The following is a 21,520-nucleotide window of genomic DNA, read 5'->3' as shown; positions in this document are numbered from 1 at the left end:
CAGCACCTGGTATTCCCAGGCGGTCTCCCATCCAAGTACTAACCAGGCCCGACCCTGCTTAGCTTCCGAGATCAGACGAGATCGGGCGTGTTCAGGGTGGTATGGCCGTAAGCGAAGGCTTGTCCTTCCGTCCTCCGTTTTATGGGTGCAGAGACAGTTGTGCCCTTGGCTGCCATTGAATGGAATGCTGCAATTTGAGGCCTTTCCAGTAAACCGCCCTCATCCCCAGTTTGAGCTGTGTCTGGCCGGGCTCCGTGGGCGAAAGCGGAGAGGGGAGCTTGTGTAGTGACACAGTAGAATAGGTTCATGCGCTTTAATCCAAATTTGTTCACATCGCAGACGTCAGAAAGTACAAACGATATTATTTAACATTTGGATGTACAAAAAGGCCACCTTCACCTCAGTTGAGAGAAGTACCTCGTTTTTCCTTTGTCCCTCCTATGAGTGGTGGGCCCATGGAAAGTGGGACCCACGCCCCCCTGTTCGGGCTGCGTCTGGCCGGGCTCTGTGGGTGAAATCCTTGCAAATAGGTGCCGGCCGGCTGGCGCCCGATTTTTCTTAGTTTGTGAGTTCAGCTTTTCTTGTGTTTGGCAGCAATAAATTGCAATGTGTTTCTCCAACAACCTATTTGGGTCTTTGTGGAAAAGACCTATTGGTGCATTTTGATGCCATTCCAGTAAAAGGCCCACATTTCTTTTAGCTGGTAGCGTAGCGGCAAAGACTTGCGACGTGCCATCATGGCCGCAGGCTGCAGAGCCTTGCTCCGGAACGAAATCTTAATGACAATCTTTAGTTAGATCCCTGAATTGCAAGTAAGTCACAGATAGATGAGTTGGATTTTCTCTATTGCAACTTGGGAAGTAAAATGTGAACGTATTGAAGAAGAAACGCTCTTTTAAAACCTGATTGCCCCAGGGAATGGGCTTTTTGACATTTCTGTGTTAACCTTTTGATGCATGAATTATGAAATCTTCAACCATGATTTTTTTTTAACAATTTTTTGATTCATCTTTAGGTGTGAATGAAACAAATTTCAACAAATATTTTTTGTAAAAATGTATAATTTACAAATAATTTATTACATGTCCACCTCAGTGAACAGCGTGCAATCTGAACATGAAATATGTTGGCTTGGCTTACCAAAGTCCAAATGGAGGTGCTCAAATGCAATAAAGTCTTCAACAGCTGTGCTTAATAGCAAAAATAAATAAATAACAATTTTGAGTACCTGTCCACTTGAGTGACTATTATGCATGAAAGGGTTAAGGAAAAGTGCAATATGCTGTTGTAACTGTTTGAGGTCTGTAAGGTGTTGTTCCTCAGAAGGGCGAGTGCGTAACAGCACCCTCTGCTGGCTCAAAAGACAAGGACAAAAGCTTACAGCACCTGGTATTCCCAGGCGGTCTCCCATCCAAGTACTAACCAGGCCCGACCCTGCTTAGCTTCCGAGATCAGATGAGATCGGGCGTGTTCAGGGTGGTATGGCCGTAAGCGAAGGCTTGTCCTTCCGTCCTCCATTTTATGGGTGCAGAGACAGTTGTGCCCTTGGCTGCCATTGAATGGAATGCTGCAATTTGAGGCCTTTCCAGTAAACCGCCCTCATCCCCAGTTTGAGCTGTGTCTGGCCGGGCTCCGTGGGCGAAAGCTGAGAGGGGAGCTTGTGTAGTGACACAGTAGAATAGGTTCATGCGCTTTAATCCAAATTTGTTCACATCGCAGACGTCAGAAAGTACAAACGATATTATTTAACATTTGGATGTACAAAAATGCCACCTTCACCTCAGTTGAGAGAAGTACCTCGTTTTTCCTTTGCCCCTCCTATGAGTGGTGGGCCCATGGAAAGTGGGACCCACGCCCCCCTGTTCGGGCTGCGTCTGGCCGGGCTCTGTGGGTGAAATCCTTGCAAACAGGTGCCGGCCGGCTGGCGCCCGATTTTTCTTAGTTTGTGAGTTCAGCTTTTCTTGTGTTTGGCAGCAATAAATTCCAATGTGTTTCTCCAACAACCTATTTGGGTCTTTGTGGAAAAGACCTATTGGTGCATTTTGATGCCATTCCAGTAAATGGCCCACATTTCTTTTAGCTGGTAGCGTAGCGGCAAAGACTTGCGACGTGCCATCATGGCCGCAGGCTGCAGAGCCTTGCTCCGGAACGAAATCTTAATGACAATCTTTAGTTAGATCCCTGAATTGCAAGTAAGTCACAGATAGATGAGTTGGATTTTCTCTATTGCAACTTGGGAAGTAAAATGTGAACGTATTGAAGAAGAAACGCTCTTTTAAAACCTGATTGCCCCAGGGAATGGGCTTTTTGACATTTCTGTGTTAACCCTTTGATGCATGAATTATGAAATCTTCAACCATGATTTTTTTTTAACAATTTTTTGATTCATCTTTAGGTGTGAATGAAACAAATTTCAACAAATATTTTTTGTAAAAATGTATAATTTACAAATAATTTATTACATGTCCACCTCAGTGAACAGTGTGCAATCTGAACATGAAATATGTTGGCTTGGCTTACCAAAGTCCAAATGGAGGTGCTCAAATGCAATAAAGTCTTCAACAGCTGTGCTTAATAGCAAAAATAAATAAATAACAATTTTGAGTACCTGTCCACTTGAGTGACTATTATGCATGAAAGGGTTAAGGAAAAGTGCAATATGCTGTTGTAACTGTTTGAGGTCTGTAAGGTGTTGTTCCTCAGAAGGGCGAGTGCGTAACAGCACCCTCTGCTGGCTCAAAAGACAAGGACAAAAGCTTACAGCACCTGGTATTCCCAGGCGGTCTCCCATCCAAGTACTAACCAGGCCCGACCCTGCTTAGCTTCCGAGATCAGACGAGATCAGGCGTGTTCAGGGTGGTATGGCCGTAAGCGAAGGCTTGTCCTTCCGTCCTCCGTTTTATGGGTCTAGAGACAGTTGTGCCCTTGGCTGCCATTGAATGGAATGCTGCAATTTGAGGCCTTTCCAGTAAACCACCCTCATCCCCAGTTTGAGCTGTGTCTGGCCGGGCTCCGTGGGCGAAAGCGGAGAGGGGAGCTTGTGTAGTGACACAGTAGAATAGGTTCATGCGCTTTAATCCAAATTTGTTCACATCGCAGACGTCAGAAAGTACAAACGATATTATTTAACATTTGGATGTACAAAAAGGCCACCTTCACCTCAGTTGAGAGAAGTACCTCGTTTTTCCTTTGTCCCTCCTATGAGTGGTGGGCCCATGGAAAGTGGGACCCACGCCCCCCTGTTCGGGCTGCGTCTGGCCGGGCTCTGTGGGTGAAATCCTTGCAAACAGGTGCCGGCCGGCTGGCGCCCGATTTTTCTTAGTTTGTGAGTTCAGCTTTTCTTGTGTTTGGCAGCAATAAATTGCAATGTGTTTCTCCAACAACCTATTTGGGTCTTTGTGGAAACGACCTATTGGTGCATTTTGATGCCATTCCAGTAAAAGGCCCACATTTCTTTTAGCTGGTAGCGTAGCGGCAAAGACTTGCGACGTGCCATCATGGCCGCAGGCTGCAGAGCCTTGCTCCGGAACGAAATCTTAATGACAATCTTTAGTTAGATCCCTGAATTGCAAGTAAGTCACAGATAGATGAGTTGGATTTTCTCTATTGCAACTTGGGAAGTAAAATGTGAACGTATTGAAGAAGAAACGCTCTTTTAAAACCTGATTGCCCCAGGGAATGGGCTTTTTGACATTTCTGTGTTAACCCTTTGATGCATGAATTATGAAATCTTCAACCATGATTTTTTTTAACAATTTTTTGATTCATCTTTAGGTGTGAATGAAACAAATTTCAACAAATATTTTTTGTAAAAATGTATAATTTACAAATAATTTATTACATGTCCACCTCAGTGAACAGTGTGCAATCTGAACATGAAATATGTTGGCTTGGCTTACCAAAGTCCAAATGGAGGTGCTCAAATGCAATAAAGTCTTCAACAGCTGTGCTTAATAGCAAAAATAAATAAATAACAATTTTGAGTACCTGTCCACTTGAGTGACTATTATGCATGAAAGGGTTAAGGAAAAGTGCAATATGCTGTTGTAACTGTTTGAGGTCTGTAAGGTGTTGTTCCTCAGAAGGGCGAGTGCGTAACAGCACCCTCTGCTGGCTCAAAAGACAAGGACAAAAGCTTACAGCACCTGGTATTCCCAGGCGGTCTCCCATCCAAGTACTAACCAGGCCCGACCCTGCTTAGCTTCCGAGATCAGACGAGATCGGGCGTGTTCAGGGTGGTATGGCCGTAAGCAAAGGCTTGTCCTTCCGTCCTCCGTTTTATGGGTGCAGAGACAGTTGTGCCCTTGGCTGCCATTGAATGGAATGCTGCAATTTGAGGCCTTTCCAGTAAACCGCCCTCATCCCCAGTTTGAGCTGTGTCTGGCCGGGCTCCGTGGGCGAAAGCGGAGAGGGGAGCTTGTGTAGTGACACAGTAGAATAGGTTCATGCGCTTTAATCCAAATTTGTTCACATCGCAGACGTCAGAAAGTACAAACGATATTATTTAACATTTGGATGTACAAAAAGGCCACCTTCACCTCAGTTGAGAGAAGTACCTCGTTTTTCCTTTGTCCCTCCTATGAGTGGTGGGCCCATGGAAAGTGGGACCCACGCCCCCCTGTTCGGGCTGCGTCTGGCCGGGCTCTGTGGGTGAAATCCTTGCAAACAGGTGCCGGCCGGCTGGTGCCCGATTTTTCTTAGTTTGTGAGTTCAGCTTTTCTTGTGTTTGGCAGCAATAAATTGCAATGTGTTTCTCCAACAACCTATTTGGGTCTTTGTGGAAAAGACCTATTGGTGCATTTTGATGCCATTCCAGTAAAAGGCCCACATTTCTTTTAGCTGGTAGCGTAGCGGCAAAGACTTGCGACGTGCCATCATGGCCGCAGGCTGCAGAGCCTTGCTCCGGAACAAAATCTTAATGACAATCTTTAGTTAGATCCCTGAATTGCAAGTAAGTCACAGATAGATGAGTTGGATTTTCTCTATTGCAACTTGGGAAGTAAAATGTGAACGTATTGAAGAAGAAACGCTCTTTTAAAACCTGATTGCCCCAGGGAATGGGCTTTTTGACATTTCTGTGTTAACCCTTTGATGCATGAATTATGAAATCTTCAACCATGATTTTTTTTAACAATTTTTTGATTCATCTTTAGGTGTGAATGAAACAAATTTCAACAAATATTTTTTGTAAAAATGTATAATTTACAAATAATTTATTACATGTCCACCTCAGTGAACAGCGTGCAATCTGAACATGAAATATGTTGGCTTGGCTTACCAAAGTCCAAATGGAGGTGCTCAAATGCAATAAAGTCTTCAACAGCTGTGCTTAATAGCAAAAATAAATAAATAACAATTTTGAGTACCTGTCCACTTGAGTGACTATTATGCATGAAAGGGTTAAGGAAAAGTGCAATATGCTGTTGTAACTGTTTGAGGTCTGTAAGGTGTTGTTCCTCAGAAGGGCGAGTGCGTAACAGCACCCTCTGCTGGCTCAAAAGACAAGGACAAAAGCTTACAGCACCTGGTATTCCCAGGCGGTCTCCCATCCAAGTACTAACCAGGCCCGACCCTGCTTAGCTTCCGAGATCAGATGAGATCGGGCGTGTTCAGGGTGGTATGGCCTTAAGCGAAGGCTTGTCCTTCCGTCCTCCCTTTTATGGGTGCAGAGACAGTGCTGCCCTTGGCTGCCATTGAATGGAATGCTGCAATTTGAGGCCTTTCCAGTAAACCGCCCTCATCCCCAGTTTGAGCTGTGTCTGGCCGGGCTCCGTGGGCGAAAGCGGAGAGGGGAGCTTGTGTAGTGACACAGTAGAATAGGTTCATGCGCTTTAATCCAAATTTGTTCACATCGCAGACGTCAGAAAGTACAAACGATATTATTTAACATTTGGATGTACAAAAAGGCCACCTTCACCTCAGTTGAGAGAAGTACCTCGTTTTTCCTTTGTCCCTCCTATGAGTGGTGGGCCCATGGAAAGTGGGACCCACGCCCCCCTGTTCGGGCTGCGTCTGGCCGGGCTCTGTGGGTGAAATCCTTGCAAACAGGTGCCGGCCGGCTGGTGCCCGATTTTTCTTAGTTTGTGAGTTCAGCTTTTCTTGTGTTTGGCAGCAATAAATTGCAATGTGTTTCTCCAACAACCTATTTGGGTCTTTGTGGAAAAGACCTATTGGTGCATTTTGATGCCATTCCAGTAAAAGGCCCACATTTCTTTTAGCTGGTAGCGTAGCGGCAAAGACTTGCGACGTGCCATCATGGCCGCAGGCTGCAGAGCCTTGCTCCGGAACAAAATCTTAATGACAATCTTTAGTTAGATCCCTGAATTGCAAGTAAGTCACAGATAGATGAGTTGGATTTTCTCTATTGCAACTTGGGAAGTAAAATGTGAACGTATTGAAGAAGAAACGCTCTTTTAAAACCTGATTGCCCCAGGGAATGGGCTTTTTGACATTTCTGTGTTAACCCTTTGATGCATGAATTATGAAATCTTCAACCATGATTTTTTTTAACAATTTTTTGATTCATCTTTAGGTGTGAATGAAACAAATTTCAACAAATATTTTTTGTAAAAATGTATAATTTACAAATAATTTATTACATGTCCACCTCAGTGAACAGCGTGCAATCTGAACATGAAATATGTTGGCTTGGCTTACCAAAGTCCAAATGGAGGTGCTCAAATGCAATAAAGTCTTCAACAGCTGTGCTTAATAGCAAAAATAAATAAATAACAATTTTGAGTACCTGTCCACTTGAGTGACTATTATGCATGAAAGGGTTAAGGAAAAGTGCAATATGCTGTTGTAACTGTTTGAGGTCTGTAAGGTGTTGTTCCTCAGAAGGGCGAGTGCGTAACAGCACCCTCTGCTGGCTCAAAAGACAAGGACAAAAGCTTACAGCACCTGGTATTCCCAGGCGGTCTCCCATCCAAGTACTAACCAGGCCCGACCCTGCTTAGCTTCCGAGATCAGATGAGATCGGGCGTGTTCAGGGTGGTATGGCCTTAAGCGAAGGCTTGTCCTTCCGTCCTCCCTTTTATGGGTGCAGAGACAGTGCTGCCCTTGGCTGCCATTGAATGGAATGCTGCAATTTGAGGCCTTTCCAGTAAACCGCCCTCATCCCCAGTTTGAGCTGTGTCTGGCCGGGCTCCGTGGGCGAAAGCGGAGAGGGGAGCTTGTGTAGTGACACAGTAGAATAGGTTCATGCGCTTTAATCCAAATTTGTTCACATCGCAGACGTCAGAAAGTACAAACGATATTATTTAACATTTGGATGTACAAAAAGGCCACCTTCACCTCAGTTGAGAGAAGTACCTCGTTTTTCCTTTGTCCCTCCTATGAGTGGTGGGCCCATGGAAAGTGGGACCCACGCCCCCCTGTTCGGGCTGCGTCTGGCCGGGCTCTGTGGGTGAAATCCTTGCAAACAGGTGCCGGCCGGCTGGCGCCCGATTTTTCTTAGTTTGTGCGTTCAGCTTTTCTTGTGTTTGGCAGCAATAAATTGCAATGTGTTTCTCCAACAACCTATTTGGGTCTTTGTGGAAAAGACCTATTGGTGCATTTTGATGCCATTCCAGTAAAAGGCCCACATTTCTTTTAGCTGGTAGCGTAGCGGCAAAGACTTGCGACGTGCCATCATGGCCGCAGGCTGCAGAGCCTTGCTCCGGAACGAAATCTTAATGACAATCTTTAGTTAGATCCCTGAATTGCAAGTAAGTCACAGATAGATGAGTTGGATTTTCTCTATTGCAACTTGGGAAGTAAAATGTGAACGTATTGAAGAAGAAACGCTCTTTTAAAACCTGATTGCCCCAGGGAATGGGCTTTTTGACATTTCTGTGTTAACCTTTTGATGCATGAATTATGAAATCTTCAACCATGATTTTTTTTAACAATTTTTTGATTCATCTTTAGGTGTGAATGAAACAAATTTCAACAAATATTTTTTGTAAAAATGTATAATTTACAAATAATTTATTACATGTCCACCTCAGTGAACAGCGTGCAATCTGAACATGAAATATGTTGGCTTGGCTTACCAAAGTCCAAATGGAGGTGCTCAAATGCAATAAAGTCTTCAACAGCTGTGCTTAATAGCAAAAATAAATAAATAACAATTTTGAGTACCTGTCCACTTGAGTGACTATTATGCATGAAAGGGTTAAGGAAAAGTGCAATATGCTGTTGTAACTGTTTGAGGTCTGTAAGGTGTTGTTCCTCAGAAGGGCGAGTGCGTAACAGCACCCTCTGCTGGCTCAAAAGACAAGGACAAAAGCTTACAGCACCTGATATTCCCAGGCGGTCTCCCATCCAAGTACTAACCAGGCCCGACCCTGCTTAGCTTCCGAGATCAGACGAGATCGGGCGTGTTCAGGGTGGTATGGCCGTAAGCGAAGGCTTGTCCTTCCGTCCTCCCTTTTATGGGTGCAGAGACAGTTGTGCCCTTGGCTGCCATTGAATGGAATGCTGCAATTTGAGGCCTTTCCAGTAAACCGCCCTCATCCCCAGTTTGAGCTGTGTCTGGCCGGGCTCCGTGGGCGAAAGCGGAGAGGGGAGCTTGTGTAGTGACACAGTAGAATAGGTTCATGCGCTTTAATCCAAATTTGTTCACATCGCAGACGTCAGAAAGTACAAACGATATTATTTAACATTTGGATGTACAAAAAGGCCACCTTCACCTCAGTTGAGAGAAGTACCTCGTTTTTCCTTTGCCCCTCCTATGAGTGGTGGGCCCATGGAAAGTGGGACCCACGCCCCCCTGTTCGGGCTGCGTCTGGCCGGGCTCTGTGGGTGAAATCCTTGCAAACAGGTGCCGGCCGGCTGGCGCCCGATTTTTCTTAGTTTGTGAGTTCAGCTTTTCTTGTGTTTGGCAGCAATAAATTGCAATGTGTTTCTCCAACAACCTATTTGGGTCTTTGTGGAAAAGACCTATTGGTGCATTTTGATGCCATTCCAGTAAAAGGCCCACATTTCTTTTAGCTGGTAGCGTAGCGGCAAAGACTTGCGACGTGCCATCATGGCCGCAGGCTGCAGAGCCTTGCTCCGGAACGAAATCTTAATGACAATCTTTAGTTAGATCCCTGAATTGCAAGTAAGTCACAGATAGATGAGTTGGATTTTCTCTATTGCAACTTGGGAAGTAAAATGTGAACGTATTGAAGAAGAAACGCTCTTTTAAAACCTGATTGCCCCAGGGAATGGGCTTTTTGACATTTCTGTGTTAACCCTTTGATGCATGAATTATGAAATCTTCAACCATGATTTTTTTTAACAATTTTTTGATTCATCTTTAGGTGTGAATGAAACAAATTTCAACAAATATTTTTTGTAAAAATGTATAATTTACAAATAATTTATTACATGTCCACCTCAGTGAACAGCGTGCAATCTGAACATGAAATATGTTGGCTTGGCTTACCAAAGTCCAAATGGAGGTGCTCAAATGCAATAAAGTGTTCAACAGCTGTGCTTAATAGCAAAAATAAATAAATAACAATTTTGAGTACCTGTCCACTTGAGTGACTATTATGCATGAAAGGGTTAAGGAAAAGTGCAATATGCTGTTGTAACTGTTTGAGGTCTGTAAGGTGTTGTTCCTCAGAAGGGCGAGTGCGTAACAGCACCCTCTGCTGGCTCAAAAGACAAGGACAAAAGCTTACAGCACCTGGTATTCCCAGGCGGTCTCCCATCCAAGTACTAACCAGGCCCGACCCTGCTTAGCTTCCGAGATCAGACAAGATCGGGCGTGTTCAGGGTGGTATGGCCGTAAGCGAAGGCTTGTCCTTCCGTCCTCCGTTTTATGGGTGCAGAGACAGTTGTGCCCTTGGCTGCCATTGAATGGAATGCTGCAATTTGAGGCCTTTCCAGTAAACCGCCCTCATCCCCAGTTTGAGCTGTGTCTGGCCGGGCTCCGTGGGCGAAAGCGGAGAGGGGAGCTTGTGTAGTGACACAGTAGAATAGGTTCATGCGCTTTAATCCAAATTTGTTCACATCGCAGACGTCAGAAAGTACAAACGATATTATTTAACATTTGGATGTACAAAAAGGCCACCTTCACCTCAGTTGAGAGAAGTACCTCGTTTTTCCTTTGTCCCTCCTATGAGTGGTGGGCCCATGGAAAGTGGGACCCACGCCCCCCTGTTCGGGCTGCGTCTGGCCGGGCTCTGTGGGTGAAATCCTTGCAAACAGGTGCCGGCCGGCTGGCGCCCGATTTTTCTTAGTTTGTGAGTTCAGCTTTTCTTGTGTTTGGCAGCAATAAATTGCAATGTGTTTCTCCAACAACCTATTTGGGTCTTTGTGGAAAAGACCTATTGGTGCATTTTGATGCCATTCCAGTAAAAGGCCCACATTTCTTTTAGCTGGTAGCGTAGCGGCAAAGACTTGCGACGTGCCATCATGGCCGCAGGCTGCAGAGCCTTGCTCCGGAACGAAATCTTAATGACAATCTTTAGTTAGATCCCTGAATTGCAAGTAAGTCACAGATAGATGAGTTGGATTTTCTCTATTGCAACTTGGGAAGTAAAATGTGAACGTATTGAAGAAGAAACGCTCTTTTAAAACCTGATTGCCCCAGGGAATGGGCTTTTTGACATTTCTGTGTTAACCCTTTGATGCATGAATTATGAAATCTTCAACCATGATTTTTTTTAACAATTTTTTGATTCATCTTTAGGTGTGAATGAAACAAATTTCAACAAATATTTTTTGTAAAAATGTATAATTTACAAATAATTTATTACATGTCCACCTCAGTGAACAGCGTGCAATCTGAACATGAAATATGTTGGCTTGGCTTACCAAAGTCCAAATGGAGGTGCTCAAATGCAATAAAGTCTTCAACAGCTGTGCTTAATAGCAAAAATAAATAAATAACAATTTTGAGTACCTGTCCACTTGAGTGACTATTATGCATGAAAGATTTAGGAAAAGTGCAATATGCTGTTGTAACTGTTTGAGGTCTGTAAGGTGTTGTTCCTCAGAAGGACGAGTGCGTAACAGCACCCTCTGCTGGCTCAAAAGACAAGGACAAAAGCTTACAGCACCTGGTATTCCCAGGCGGTCTCCCATCCAAGTACTAACCAGGCCCGACCCTGCTTATCTTCCGAGATCAGACGAGATCGGGCGTGTTCAGGGTGGTATGGCCGTAAGCGAAGGCTTGTCCTTCCGTCCTCCGTTTTATGGGTGCAGAGACAGTTGTGCCCTTGGCTGCCATTGAATGGAATGCTGCAATTTGAGGCCTTTCCAGTAAACCGCCCTCATCCCCAGTTTGAGCTGTGTCTGGCCGGGCTCCGTGGGCGAAAGCGGAGAGGGGAGCTTGTGTAGTGACACAGTAGAATAGGTTCATGCGCTTTAATCCAAATTTGTTCACATCGCAGACGTCAGAAAGTACAAACGATATTATTTAACATTTGGATGTACAAAAAGGCCACCTTCACCTCAGTTGAGAGAAGTACCTCGTTTTTCCTTTGCCCCTCCTATGAGTGGTGGGCCCATGGAAAGTGGGACCCACGCCCCCCTGTTCGGGCTGCGTCTGGCCGGGCTCTGTGGGTGAAATCCTTGCAAACAGGTGCCGGCCGGCTGGCGCCCGATTTTTCTTAGTTTGTGAGTTCAGCTTTTCTTGTGTTTGGCAGCAATAAATTGCAATGTGTTTCTCCAACAACCTATTTGGGTCTTTGTGGAAACGACCTATTGGTGCATTTTGATGCCATTCCAGTAAAAGGCCCACATTTCTTTTAGCTGGTAGCGTAGCGGCAAAGACTTGCGACGTGCCATCATGGCCGCAGGCTGCAGAGCCTTGCTCCGGAACGAAATCTTAATGACAATCTTTAGTTAGATCCCTGAATTGCAAGTAAGTCACAGATAGATGAGTTGGATTTTCTCTATTGCAACTTGGGAAGTAAAATGTGAACGTATTGAAGAAGAAACGCTCTTTTAAAACCTGATTGCCCCAGGGAATGGGCTTTTTGACATTTCTGCGTTAACCCTTTGATGCATGAATTATGAAATCTTCAACCATGATTTTTTTTTAACAATTTTTTGATTCATCTTTAGGTGTGAATGAAACAAATTTCAACAAATATTTTTTGTAAAAATGTATAATTTACAAATAATTTATTACATGTCCACCTCAGTGAACAGCGTGCAATCTGAACATGAAATATGTTGGCTTGGCTTACCAAAGTCCAAATGGAGGTGCTCAAATGCAATAAAGTCTTCAACAGCTGTGCTTAATAGCAAAAATAAATAAATAACAATTTTGAGTACCTGTCCACTTGAGTGACTATTATGCATGAAAGGGTTAAGGAAAAGTGCAATATGCTGTTGTAACTGTTTGAGGTCTGTAAGGTGTTGTTCCTCAGAAGGGCGAGTGCGTAACAGCACCCTCTGCTGGCTCAAAAGACAAGGACAAAAGCTTACAGCACCTGGTATTCCCAGGCGGTCTCCCATCCAAGTACTAACCAGGCCCGACCCTGCTTAGCTTCCGAGATCAGACGAGATCGGGCGTGTTCAGGGTGGTATGGCCTTAAGCGAAGGCTTGTCCTTCCGTCCTCCCTTTTATGGGTGCAGAGACAGTGCTGCCCTTGGCTGCCATTGAATGGAATGCTGCAATTTGAGGCCTTTCCAGTAAACCGCCCTCATCCCCAGTTTGAGCTGTGTCTGGCCGGGCTCCGTGGGCGAAAGCGGAGAGGGGAGCTTGTGTAGTGACACAGTAGAATAGGTTCATGCGCTTTAATCCAAATTTGTTCACATCGCAGACGTCAGAAAGTACAAACGATATTATTTAACATTTGGATGTACAAAAAGGCCACCTTCACCTCAGTTGAGAGAAGTACCTCGTTTTTCCTTTGTCCCTCCTATGAGTGGTGGGCCCATGGAAAGTGGGACCCACGCCCCCCTGTTCGGGCTGCGTCTGGCCGGGCTCTGTGGGTGAAATCCTTGCAAACAGGTGCCGGCCGGCTGGCGCCCGATTTTTCTTAGTTTGTGCGTTCAGCTTTTCTTGTGTTTGGCAGCAATAAATTGCAATGTGTTTCTCCAACAACCTATTTGGGTCTTTGTGGAAAAGACCTATTGGTGCATTTTGATGCCATTCCAGTAAAAGGCCCACATTTCTTTTAGCTGGTAGCGTAGCGGCAAAGACTTGCGACGTGCCATCATGGCCGCAGGCTGCAGAGCCTTGCTCCGGAACGAAATCTTAATGACAATCTTTAGTTAGATCCCTGAATTGCAAGTAAGTCACAGATAGATGAGTTGGATTTTCTCTATTGCAACTTGGGAAGTAAAATGTGAACGTATTGAAGAAGAAACGCTCTTTTAAAACCTGATTGCCCCAGGGAATGGGCTTTTTGACATTTCTGTGTTAACCTTTTGATGCATGAATTATGAAATCTTCAACCATGATTTTTTTTAACAATTTTTTGATTCATCTTTAGGTGTGAATGAAACAAATTTCAACAAATATTTTTTGTAAAAATGTATAATTTACAAATAATTTATTACATGTCCACCTCAGTGAACAGCGTGCAATCTGAACATGAAATATGTTGGCTTGGCTTACCAAAGTCCAAATGGAGGTGCTCAAATGCAATAAAGTCTTCAACAGCTGTGCTTAATAGCAAAAATAAATAAATAACAATTTTGAGTACCTGTCCACTTGAGTGACTATTATGCATGAAAGGGTTAAGGAAAAGTGCAATATGCTGTTGTAACTGTTTGAGGTCTGTAAGGTGTTGTTCCTCAGAAGGGCGAGTGCGTAACAGCACCCTCTGCTGGCTCAAAAGACAAGGACAAAAGCTTACAGCACCTGGTATTCCCAGGCGGTCTCCCATCCAAGTACTAACCAGGCCCGACCCTGCTTAGCTTCCGAGATCAGACGAGATCGGGCGTGTTCAGGGTGGTATGGCCGTAAGCGAAGGCTTGTCCTTCCGTCCTCCCTTTTATGGGTGCAGAGACAGTTGTGCCCTTGGCTGCCATTGAATGGAATGCTGCAATTTGAGGCCTTTCCAGTAAACCGCCCTCATCCCCAGTTTGAGCTGTGTCTGGCCGGGCTCCGTGGGCGAAAGCGGAGAGGGGAGCTTGTGTAGTGACACAGTAGAATAGGTTCATGCGCTTTAATCCAAATTTGTTCACATCGCAGACGTCAGAAAGTACAAACGATATTATTTAACATTTGGATGTACAAAAAGGCCACCTTCACCTCAGTTGAGAGAAGTACCTCGTTTTTCCTTTGTCCCTCCTATGAGTGGTGGGCCCATGGAAAGTGGGACCCACGCCCCCCTGTTCGGGCTGCGTCTGGCCGGGCTCTGTGGGTGAAATCCTTGCAAACAGGTGCCGGCCGGCTGGCGCCCGATTTTTCTTAGTTTGTGAGTTCAGCTTTTCTTGTGTTTGGCAGCAATAAATTGCAATGTGTTTCTCCAACAACCTATTTGGGTCTTTGTGGAAAAGACCTATTGGTGCATTTTGATGCCATTCCAGTAAAAGGCCCACATTTCTTTTAGCTGGTAGCGTAGCGGCAAAGACTTGCGACGTGCCATCATGGCCGCAGGCTGCAGAGCCTTGCTCCGGAACGAAATCTTAATGACAATCTTTAGTTAGATCCCTGAATTGCAAGTAAGTCACAGATAGATGAGTTGGATTTTCTCTATTGCAACTTGGGAAGTAAAATGTGAACGTATTGAAGAAGAAACGCTCTTTTAAAACCTGATTGCCCCAGGGAATGGGCTTTTTGACATTTCTGTGTTAACCCTTTGATGCATGAATTATGAAATCTTCAACCATGATTTTTTTTAACAATTTTTTGATTCATCTTTAGGTGTGAATGAAACAAATTTCAACAAATATTTTTTGTAAAAATGTATAATTTACAAATAATTTATTACATGTCCACCTCAGTGAACAGCGTGCAATCTGAACATGAAATATGTTGGCTTGGCTTACCAAAGTCCAAATGGAGGTGCTCAAATGCAATAAAGTCTTCAACAGCTGTGCTTAATAGCAAAAATAAATAAATAACAATTTTGAGTACCTGTCCACTTGAGTGACTATTATGCATGAAAGATTTAGGAAAAGTGCAATATGCTGTTGTAACTGTTTGAGGTCTGTAAGGTGTTGTTCCTCAGAAGGACGAGTGCGTAACAGCACCCTCTGCTGGCTCAAAAGACAAGGACAAAAGCTTACAGCACCTGGTATTCCCAGGCGGTCTCCCATCCAAGTACTAACCAGGCCCGACCCTGCTTATCTTCCGAGATCAGACGAGATCGGGCGTGTTCAGGGTGGTATGGCCGTAAGCGAAGGCTTGTCCTTCCGTCCTCCGTTTTATGGGTGCAGAGACAGTTGTGCCCTTGGCTGCCATTGAATGGAATGCTGCAATTTGAGGCCTTTCCAGTAAACCGCCCTCATCCCCAGTTTGAGCTGTGTCTGGCCGGGCTCCGTGGGCGAAAGCGGAGAGGGGAGCTTGTGTAGTGACACAGTAGAATAGGTTCATGCGCTTTAATCCAAATTTGTTCACATCGCAGACGTCAGAAAGTACAAACGATATTATTTAACATTTGGATGTACAAAAAGGCCACCTTCACCTCAGTTGAGAGAAGTACCTCGTTTTTCCTTTGCCCCTCCTATGAGTGGTGGGCCCATGGAAAGTGGGACCCACGCCCCCCTGTTCGGGCTGCGTCTGGCCGGGCTCTGTGGGTGAAATCCTTGCAAACAGGTGCCGGCCGGCTGGCGCCCGATTTTTCTTAGTTTGTGAGTTCAGCTTTTCTTGTGTTTGGCAGCAATAAATTGCAATGTGTTTCTCCAACAACCTATTTGGGTCTTTGTGGAAACGACCTATTGGTGCATTTTGATGCCATTCCAGTAAAAGGCCCACATTTCTTTTAGCTGGTAGCGTAGCGGCAAAGACTTGCGACGTGCCATCATGGCCGCAGGCTGCAGAGCCTTGCTCCGGAACGAAATCTTAATGACAATCTTTAGTTAGATCCCTGAATTGCAAGTAAGTCACAGATAGATGAGTTGGATTTTCTCTATTGCAACTTGGGAAGTAAAATGTGAACGTATTGAAGAAGAAACGCTCTTTTAAAACCTGATTGCCCCAGGGAATGGGCTTTTTGACATTTCTGTGTTAACCCTTTGATGCATGAATTATGAAATCTTCAACCATGATTTTTTTTAACAATTTTTTGATTCATCTTTAGGTGTGAATGAAACAAATTTCAACAAATATTTTTTGTAAAAATGTATAATTTACAAATAATTTATTACATATCCACCTCAGTGAACAGCGTGCAATCTGAACATGAAATATGTTGGCTTGGCTTACCAAAGTCCAAATGGAGGTGCTCAAATGCAATAAAGTCTTCAACAGCTGTGCTTAATAGCAAAAATAAATAAATAACAATTTTGAGTACCTGTCCACTTGAGTGACTATTATGCATGAAAGATTTAGGAAAAGTGCAATATGCTGTTGTAACTGTTTGAGGTCTGTAAGGTGTTGTTCCTCAGAAGGGCGAGTGCGTAACAGCACCCTCTGCTGGCTCAAAAGACAAGGACAAAAGCTTACAGCACCTGGTATTCCCAGGCGGTCTCCCATCCAAGTACTAACCAGGCCCGACCCTGCTTAGCTTCCGAGATCAGACGAGATCGGGCGTGTTCAGGGTGGTATGGCCGGAAGCGAAGGCTTGTCCTTCCGTCCTCCGTTTTATGGGTGCAGAGACAGTTGTGCCCTTGGCTGCCATTGAATGGAATGCTGCAATTTGAGGCCTTTCCAGTAAACCGCCCTCATCCCCAGTTTGAGCTGTGTCTGGCCGGGCTCCGTGGGCGAAAGCGGAGAGGGGAGCTTGTGTAGTGACACAGTAGAATAGGTTCATGCGCTTTAATCCAAATTTGTTCACATCGCAGACGTCAGAAAGTACAAACGATATTATTTAACATTTGGATGTACAAAAAGGCCACCTTCACCTCAGTTGAGAGAAGTACCTCGTTTTTCCTTTGTCCCTCCTATGAGTGGTGGGCCCATGGAAAGTGGGACCCACGCCCCCCTGTTCGGGCTGCGTCTGGCCGGGCTCTGTGGGTGAAATCCTTGCAAACAGGTGCCGGCCGGCTGGCGCCCGATTTTTCTTAGTTTGTGAGTTCAGCTTTTCTTGTGTTTGGCAGCAATGAATTGCAATGTGTTTCTCCAACAACCTATTTGGGTCTTTGTGGAAAAGACCTATTGGTGCATTTTGATGCCATTCCAGTAAAAGGCCCACATTTCTTTTAGCTGGTAGCGTAGCGGCAAAGACTTGCGACGTGCCATCATGGCCGCAGGCTGCAGAGCCTTGCTCCGGAACGAAATCTTAATGACAATCTTTAGTTAGATCCCTGAATTGCAAGTAAGTCACAGATAGATGAGTTGGATTTTCTCTATTGCAACTTGGGAAGTAAAATGTGAACGTATTGAAGAAGAAACGCTCTTTTAAAACCTGATTGCCCCAGGGAATGGGCTTTTTGACATTTCTGTGTTAACCCTTTGATGCATGAATTATGAAATCTTCAACCATGATTTTTTTAACAATTTTTTGATTCATCTTTAGGTGTGAATGAAACAAATTTCAACAAATATTTTTTGTAAAAATGTATAATTTACAAATAATTTATTACATGTCCACCTCAGTGAACAGTGTGCAATCTGAACATGAAATATGTTGGCTTGGCTTACCAAAGTCCAAATGGAGGTGCTCAAATGCAATAAAGTCTTCAACAGCTGTGCTTAATAGCAAAAATAAATAAATAACAATTTTGAGTACCTGTCCACTTGAGTGACTATTATGCATGAAAGGGTTAAGGAAAAGTGCAATATGCTGTTGTAACTGTTTGAGGTCTGTAAGGTGTTGTTCCTCAGAAGGGCGAGTGCGTAACAGCACCCTCTGCTGGCTCAAAAGACAAGGACAAAAGCTTACAGCACCTGGTATTCCCAGGCGGTCTCCCATCCAAGTACTAACCAGGCCCGACCCTGCTTAGCTTCCGAGATCAGACGAGATCGGGCGTGTTCAGGGTGGTATGGCCGTAAGCGAAGGCTTGTCCTTCCGTCCTCCCTTTTATGGGTGCAGAGACAGTTGTGCCCTTGGCTGCCAGTGAATGGAATGCTGCAATTTGAGGCCTTTCCAGTAAACCGCCCTCATCCCCAGTTTGAGCTGTGTCTGGCCGGGCTCCGTGGGCGAAAGCGGAGAGGGGAGCTTGTGTAGTGACACAGTAGAATAGGTTCATGCGCTTTAATCCAAACTTGTTCACATCGCAGACGTCAGAAAGTACAAACGATATTATTTAACATTTGGATGTACAAAAAGGCCACCTTCACCTCAGTTGAGAGAAGTACCTCGTTTTTCCTTTGTCCCTCCTATGAGTGGTGGGCCCATGGAAAGTGGGACCCACGCCCCCCTGTTCGGGCTGCGTCTGGCCGGGCTCTGTGGGTGAAATCCTTGCAAACAGGTGCCGGCCGGCTGGCGCCCGATTTTTCTTAGTTTGTGAGTTCAGCTTTTCTTGTGTTTGGCAGCAATAAATTGCAATGTGTTTCTCCAACAACCTATTTGGGTCTTTGTGGAAAAGACCTATTGGTGCATTTTGATGCCATTCCAGTAAAAGGCCCACATTTCTTTTAGCTGGTAGCGTAGCGGCAAAGACTTGCGACGTGCCATCATGGCCGCAGGCTGCAGAGCCTTGCTCCGGAACGAAATCTTAATGACAATCTTTAGTTAGATCCCTGAATTGCAAGTAAGTCACAGATAGATGAGTTGGATTTTCTCTATTGCAACTTGGGAAGTAAAATGTGAACGTATTGAAGAAGAAACGCTCTTTTAAAACCTGATTGCCCCAGGGAATGGGCTTTTTGACATTTCTGTGTTAACCCTTTGATGCATGAATTATGAAATCTTCAACCATGATTTTTTTTAACAATTTTTTGATTCATCTTTAGGTGTGAATGAAACAAATTTCAACAAATATTTTTTGTAAAAATGTATAATTTACAAATAATTTATTACATGTCCACCTCAGTGAACAGTGTGCAATCTGAACATGAAATATGTTGGCTTGGCTTACCAAAGTCCAAATGGAGGTGCTCAAATGCAATAAAGTCTTCAACAGCTGTGCTTAATAGCAAAAATAAATAAATAACAATTTTGAGTACCTGTCCACTTGAGTGACTATTATGCATGAAAGGGTTAAGGAAAAGTGCAATATGCTGTTGTAACTGTTTGAGGTCTGTAAGGTGTTGTTCCTCAGAAGGGCGAGTGCGTAACAGCACCCTCTGCTGGCTCAAAAGACAAGGACAAAAGCTTACAGCACCTGGTATTCCCAGGCGGTCTCCCATCCAAGTACTAACCAGGCCCGACCCTGCTTAGCTTCCGAGATCAGACGAGATCGGACGTGTTCAGGGTGGTATGGCCGTAAGCGAAGGCTTGTCCTTCCGTCCTCCCTTTTATGGGTGCAGAGACAGTTGTGCCCTTGGCTGCCATTAAATGGAATGCTGCAATTTGAGGCCTTTCCAGTAAACCGCCCTCATCCCCAGTTTGAGCTGTGTCTGGCCGGGCTCCGTGGGCGAAAGCGGAGAGGGGAGCTTGTGTAGTGACACAGTAGAATAGGTTCATGCGCTTTAATCCAAATTTGTTCACATCGCAGACGTCAGAAAGTACAAACGATATTATTTAACATTTGGATGTACAAAAAGGCCACCTTCACCTCAGTTGAGAGAAGTACCTCGTTTTTCCTTTGCCCCTCCTATGAGTGGTGGGCCCATGGAAAGTGGGACCCACGCCCCCCTGTTCGGGCTGCGTCTGGCCGGGCTCTGTGGGTGAAATCCTTGCAAACAGGTGCCGGCCGGCTGGCGCCCGATTTTTCTTAGTTTGTGAGTTCAGCTTTTCTTGTGTTTGGCAGCAATAAATTGCAATGTGTTTCTCCAACAACCTATTTGGGTCTTTGTGGAAAAGACCTATTGGTGCATTTTGATGCCATTCCAGTAAAAGGCCCCCATTTCTTTTAGCTGGTAGCGTAGCGGCAAAGACTTGCGACGTGCCATCATGGCCGCAGGCTGCAGAGCCTTGCTCCGGAACGAAATCTTAATGACAATTTTTAGTTAGATCCCTGAATTGCAAGTAAGTCACAGATAGATGAGTTGGATTTTCTCTATTGCAACTTGGGAAGTAAAATGTGAACGTATTGAAGAAGAAACGCTCTTTTAAAACCTGATTGCCCCAGGGAATGGGCTTTTTGACATTTCTGTGTTAACCCTTTGATGCATGAATTATGAAATCTTCAACCATGATTTTTTTAACAATTTTTTGATTCATCTTTAGGTGTGAATGAAACAAATTTCAACAAATATTTTTTGTAAAAATGTATAATTTACAAATAATTTATTACATGTCCACCTCAGTGAACAGTGTGCAATCTGAACATGAAATATGTTGGCTTGGCTTACCAAAGTCCAAATGGAGGTGCTCAAATGCAATAAAGTCTTCAACAGCTGTGCTTAATAGCAAAAATAAATAAATAACAATTTTGAGTACCTGTCCACTTGAGTGACTATTATGCATGAAAGGGTTAAGGAAAAGTGCAATATGCTGTTGTAACTGTTTGAGGTCTGTAAGGTGTTGTTCCTCAGAAGGGCGAGTGCGTAACAGCACCCTCTGCTGGCTCAAAAGACAAGGACAAAAGCTTACAGCACCTGGTATTCCCAGGCGGTCTCCCATCCAAGTACTAACCAGGCCCGACCCTGCTTAGCTTCCGAGATCAGACGAGATCGGGCGTGTTCAGGGTGGTATGGCCGTAAGCGAAGGCTTGTCCTTCCGTCCTCCGTTTTATGGGTGCAGAGACAGTTGTGCCCTTGGCTGCCAGTGAATGGAATGCTGCAATTTGAGGCCTTTCCAGTAAACCGCCCTCATCCCCAGTTTGAGCTGTGTCTGGCCGGGCTCCGTGGGCGAAAGCGGAGAGGGGAGCTTGTGTAGTGACACAGTAGAATAGGTTCATGCGCTTTAATCCAAATTTGTTCACATCGCAGACGTCAGAAAGTACAAACGATATTATTTAACATTTGGATGTACAAAAAGGCCACCTTCACCTCAGTTGAGAGAAGTACCTCGTTTTTCCTTTGTCCCTCCTATGAGTGGTGGGCCCATGGAAAGTGGGACCCACGCCCCCCTGTTCGGGCTGCGTCTGGCCGGGCTCTGTGGGTGAAATCCTTGCAAACAGGTGCCGGCCGGCTGGCGCCCGATTTTTCTTAGTTTGTGAGTTCAGCTTTTCTTGTGTTTGGCAGCAATAAATTGCAATGTGTTTCTCCAACAACCTATTTGGGTCTTTGTGGAAAAGACCTATTGGTGCATTTTGATGCCATTCCAGTAAAAGGCCCACATTTCTTTTAGCTGGTAGCGTAGCGGCAAAGACTTGCGACGTGCCATCATGGCCGCAGGCTGCAGAGCCTTGCTCCGGAACGAAATCTTAATGACAATCTTTAGTTAGATCCCTGAATTGCAAGTAAGTCACAGATAGATGAGTTGGA

At 44.7% G+C, this 21,520-nt stretch overlaps 16 non-coding genes across 16 annotated transcripts in view; all 16 read right to left on the bottom strand.

Annotated features, from left to right (window-relative positions):
* LOC139068009 (5S ribosomal RNA) overlaps positions 1–113 on the bottom strand; it is a 119-nt gene extending 6 nt beyond the window's left edge. Inside the window, exon 1 of the ribosomal RNA XR_011519723.1 lies at positions 1–113. This exon is cut by the window's left edge and continues 6 nt beyond it. This is a non-coding gene — a ribosomal RNA (5S ribosomal RNA).
* Positions 114–1,374: 1,261 nt separating this feature from the next.
* LOC139067448 (5S ribosomal RNA) lies at positions 1,375–1,493 on the bottom strand. The gene has a single exon (XR_011519665.1). It is a non-coding gene; the product is annotated as a 5S ribosomal RNA (ribosomal RNA).
* Positions 1,494–2,754: 1,261 nt separating this feature from the next.
* Positions 2,755–2,873, bottom strand: LOC139068129 (5S ribosomal RNA). The gene has a single exon (XR_011519739.1). It is a non-coding gene; the product is annotated as a 5S ribosomal RNA (ribosomal RNA).
* A 1,260-nt stretch (positions 2,874–4,133) lies between these two features.
* On the bottom strand, positions 4,134–4,252 carry LOC139067905 (5S ribosomal RNA). Its single transcript, XR_011519712.1, has one exon. It is a non-coding gene; the product is annotated as a 5S ribosomal RNA (ribosomal RNA).
* Positions 4,253–5,512: 1,260 nt separating this feature from the next.
* LOC139068225 (5S ribosomal RNA) lies at positions 5,513–5,631 on the bottom strand. The gene has a single exon (XR_011519824.1). It is a non-coding gene; the product is annotated as a 5S ribosomal RNA (ribosomal RNA).
* Positions 5,632–6,891: 1,260 nt separating this feature from the next.
* Positions 6,892–7,010, bottom strand: LOC139068224 (5S ribosomal RNA). Its single transcript, XR_011519823.1, has one exon. It is a non-coding gene; the product is annotated as a 5S ribosomal RNA (ribosomal RNA).
* Positions 7,011–8,270: 1,260 nt separating this feature from the next.
* On the bottom strand, positions 8,271–8,389 carry LOC139068013 (5S ribosomal RNA). Its single transcript, XR_011519724.1, has one exon. It is a non-coding gene; the product is annotated as a 5S ribosomal RNA (ribosomal RNA).
* Positions 8,390–9,649: 1,260 nt separating this feature from the next.
* Positions 9,650–9,768, bottom strand: LOC139068214 (5S ribosomal RNA). The gene has a single exon (XR_011519813.1). It is a non-coding gene; the product is annotated as a 5S ribosomal RNA (ribosomal RNA).
* A 1,259-nt stretch (positions 9,769–11,027) lies between these two features.
* LOC139067984 (5S ribosomal RNA) lies at positions 11,028–11,146 on the bottom strand. Its single transcript, XR_011519720.1, has one exon. It is a non-coding gene; the product is annotated as a 5S ribosomal RNA (ribosomal RNA).
* A 1,261-nt stretch (positions 11,147–12,407) lies between these two features.
* Positions 12,408–12,526, bottom strand: LOC139068259 (5S ribosomal RNA). Its single transcript, XR_011519858.1, has one exon. It is a non-coding gene; the product is annotated as a 5S ribosomal RNA (ribosomal RNA).
* A 1,260-nt stretch (positions 12,527–13,786) lies between these two features.
* On the bottom strand, positions 13,787–13,905 carry LOC139067812 (5S ribosomal RNA). Its single transcript, XR_011519706.1, has one exon. It is a non-coding gene; the product is annotated as a 5S ribosomal RNA (ribosomal RNA).
* A 1,259-nt stretch (positions 13,906–15,164) lies between these two features.
* LOC139067974 (5S ribosomal RNA) lies at positions 15,165–15,283 on the bottom strand. Its single transcript, XR_011519719.1, has one exon. It is a non-coding gene; the product is annotated as a 5S ribosomal RNA (ribosomal RNA).
* A 1,259-nt stretch (positions 15,284–16,542) lies between these two features.
* LOC139068251 (5S ribosomal RNA) lies at positions 16,543–16,661 on the bottom strand. Its single transcript, XR_011519850.1, has one exon. It is a non-coding gene; the product is annotated as a 5S ribosomal RNA (ribosomal RNA).
* A 1,259-nt stretch (positions 16,662–17,920) lies between these two features.
* On the bottom strand, positions 17,921–18,039 carry LOC139067707 (5S ribosomal RNA). The gene has a single exon (XR_011519695.1). It is a non-coding gene; the product is annotated as a 5S ribosomal RNA (ribosomal RNA).
* Positions 18,040–19,299: 1,260 nt separating this feature from the next.
* On the bottom strand, positions 19,300–19,418 carry LOC139068202 (5S ribosomal RNA). The gene has a single exon (XR_011519801.1). It is a non-coding gene; the product is annotated as a 5S ribosomal RNA (ribosomal RNA).
* Positions 19,419–20,677: 1,259 nt separating this feature from the next.
* On the bottom strand, positions 20,678–20,796 carry LOC139067604 (5S ribosomal RNA). Its single transcript, XR_011519683.1, has one exon. It is a non-coding gene; the product is annotated as a 5S ribosomal RNA (ribosomal RNA).
* Positions 20,797–21,520: the final 724 nt, after the last annotated feature.

The sequence above is a fragment of the Nothobranchius furzeri genome, chromosome 2 (assembly GCF_043380555.1).
Source record: "Nothobranchius furzeri strain GRZ-AD chromosome 2, NfurGRZ-RIMD1, whole genome shotgun sequence".
Lineage (NCBI taxonomy): Eukaryota > Metazoa > Chordata > Actinopteri > Cyprinodontiformes > Nothobranchiidae > Nothobranchius > Nothobranchius furzeri.
Note: the sequence above shows the minus strand (reverse complement) of the source record. Positions and strands in the feature narration are given on the sequence as shown.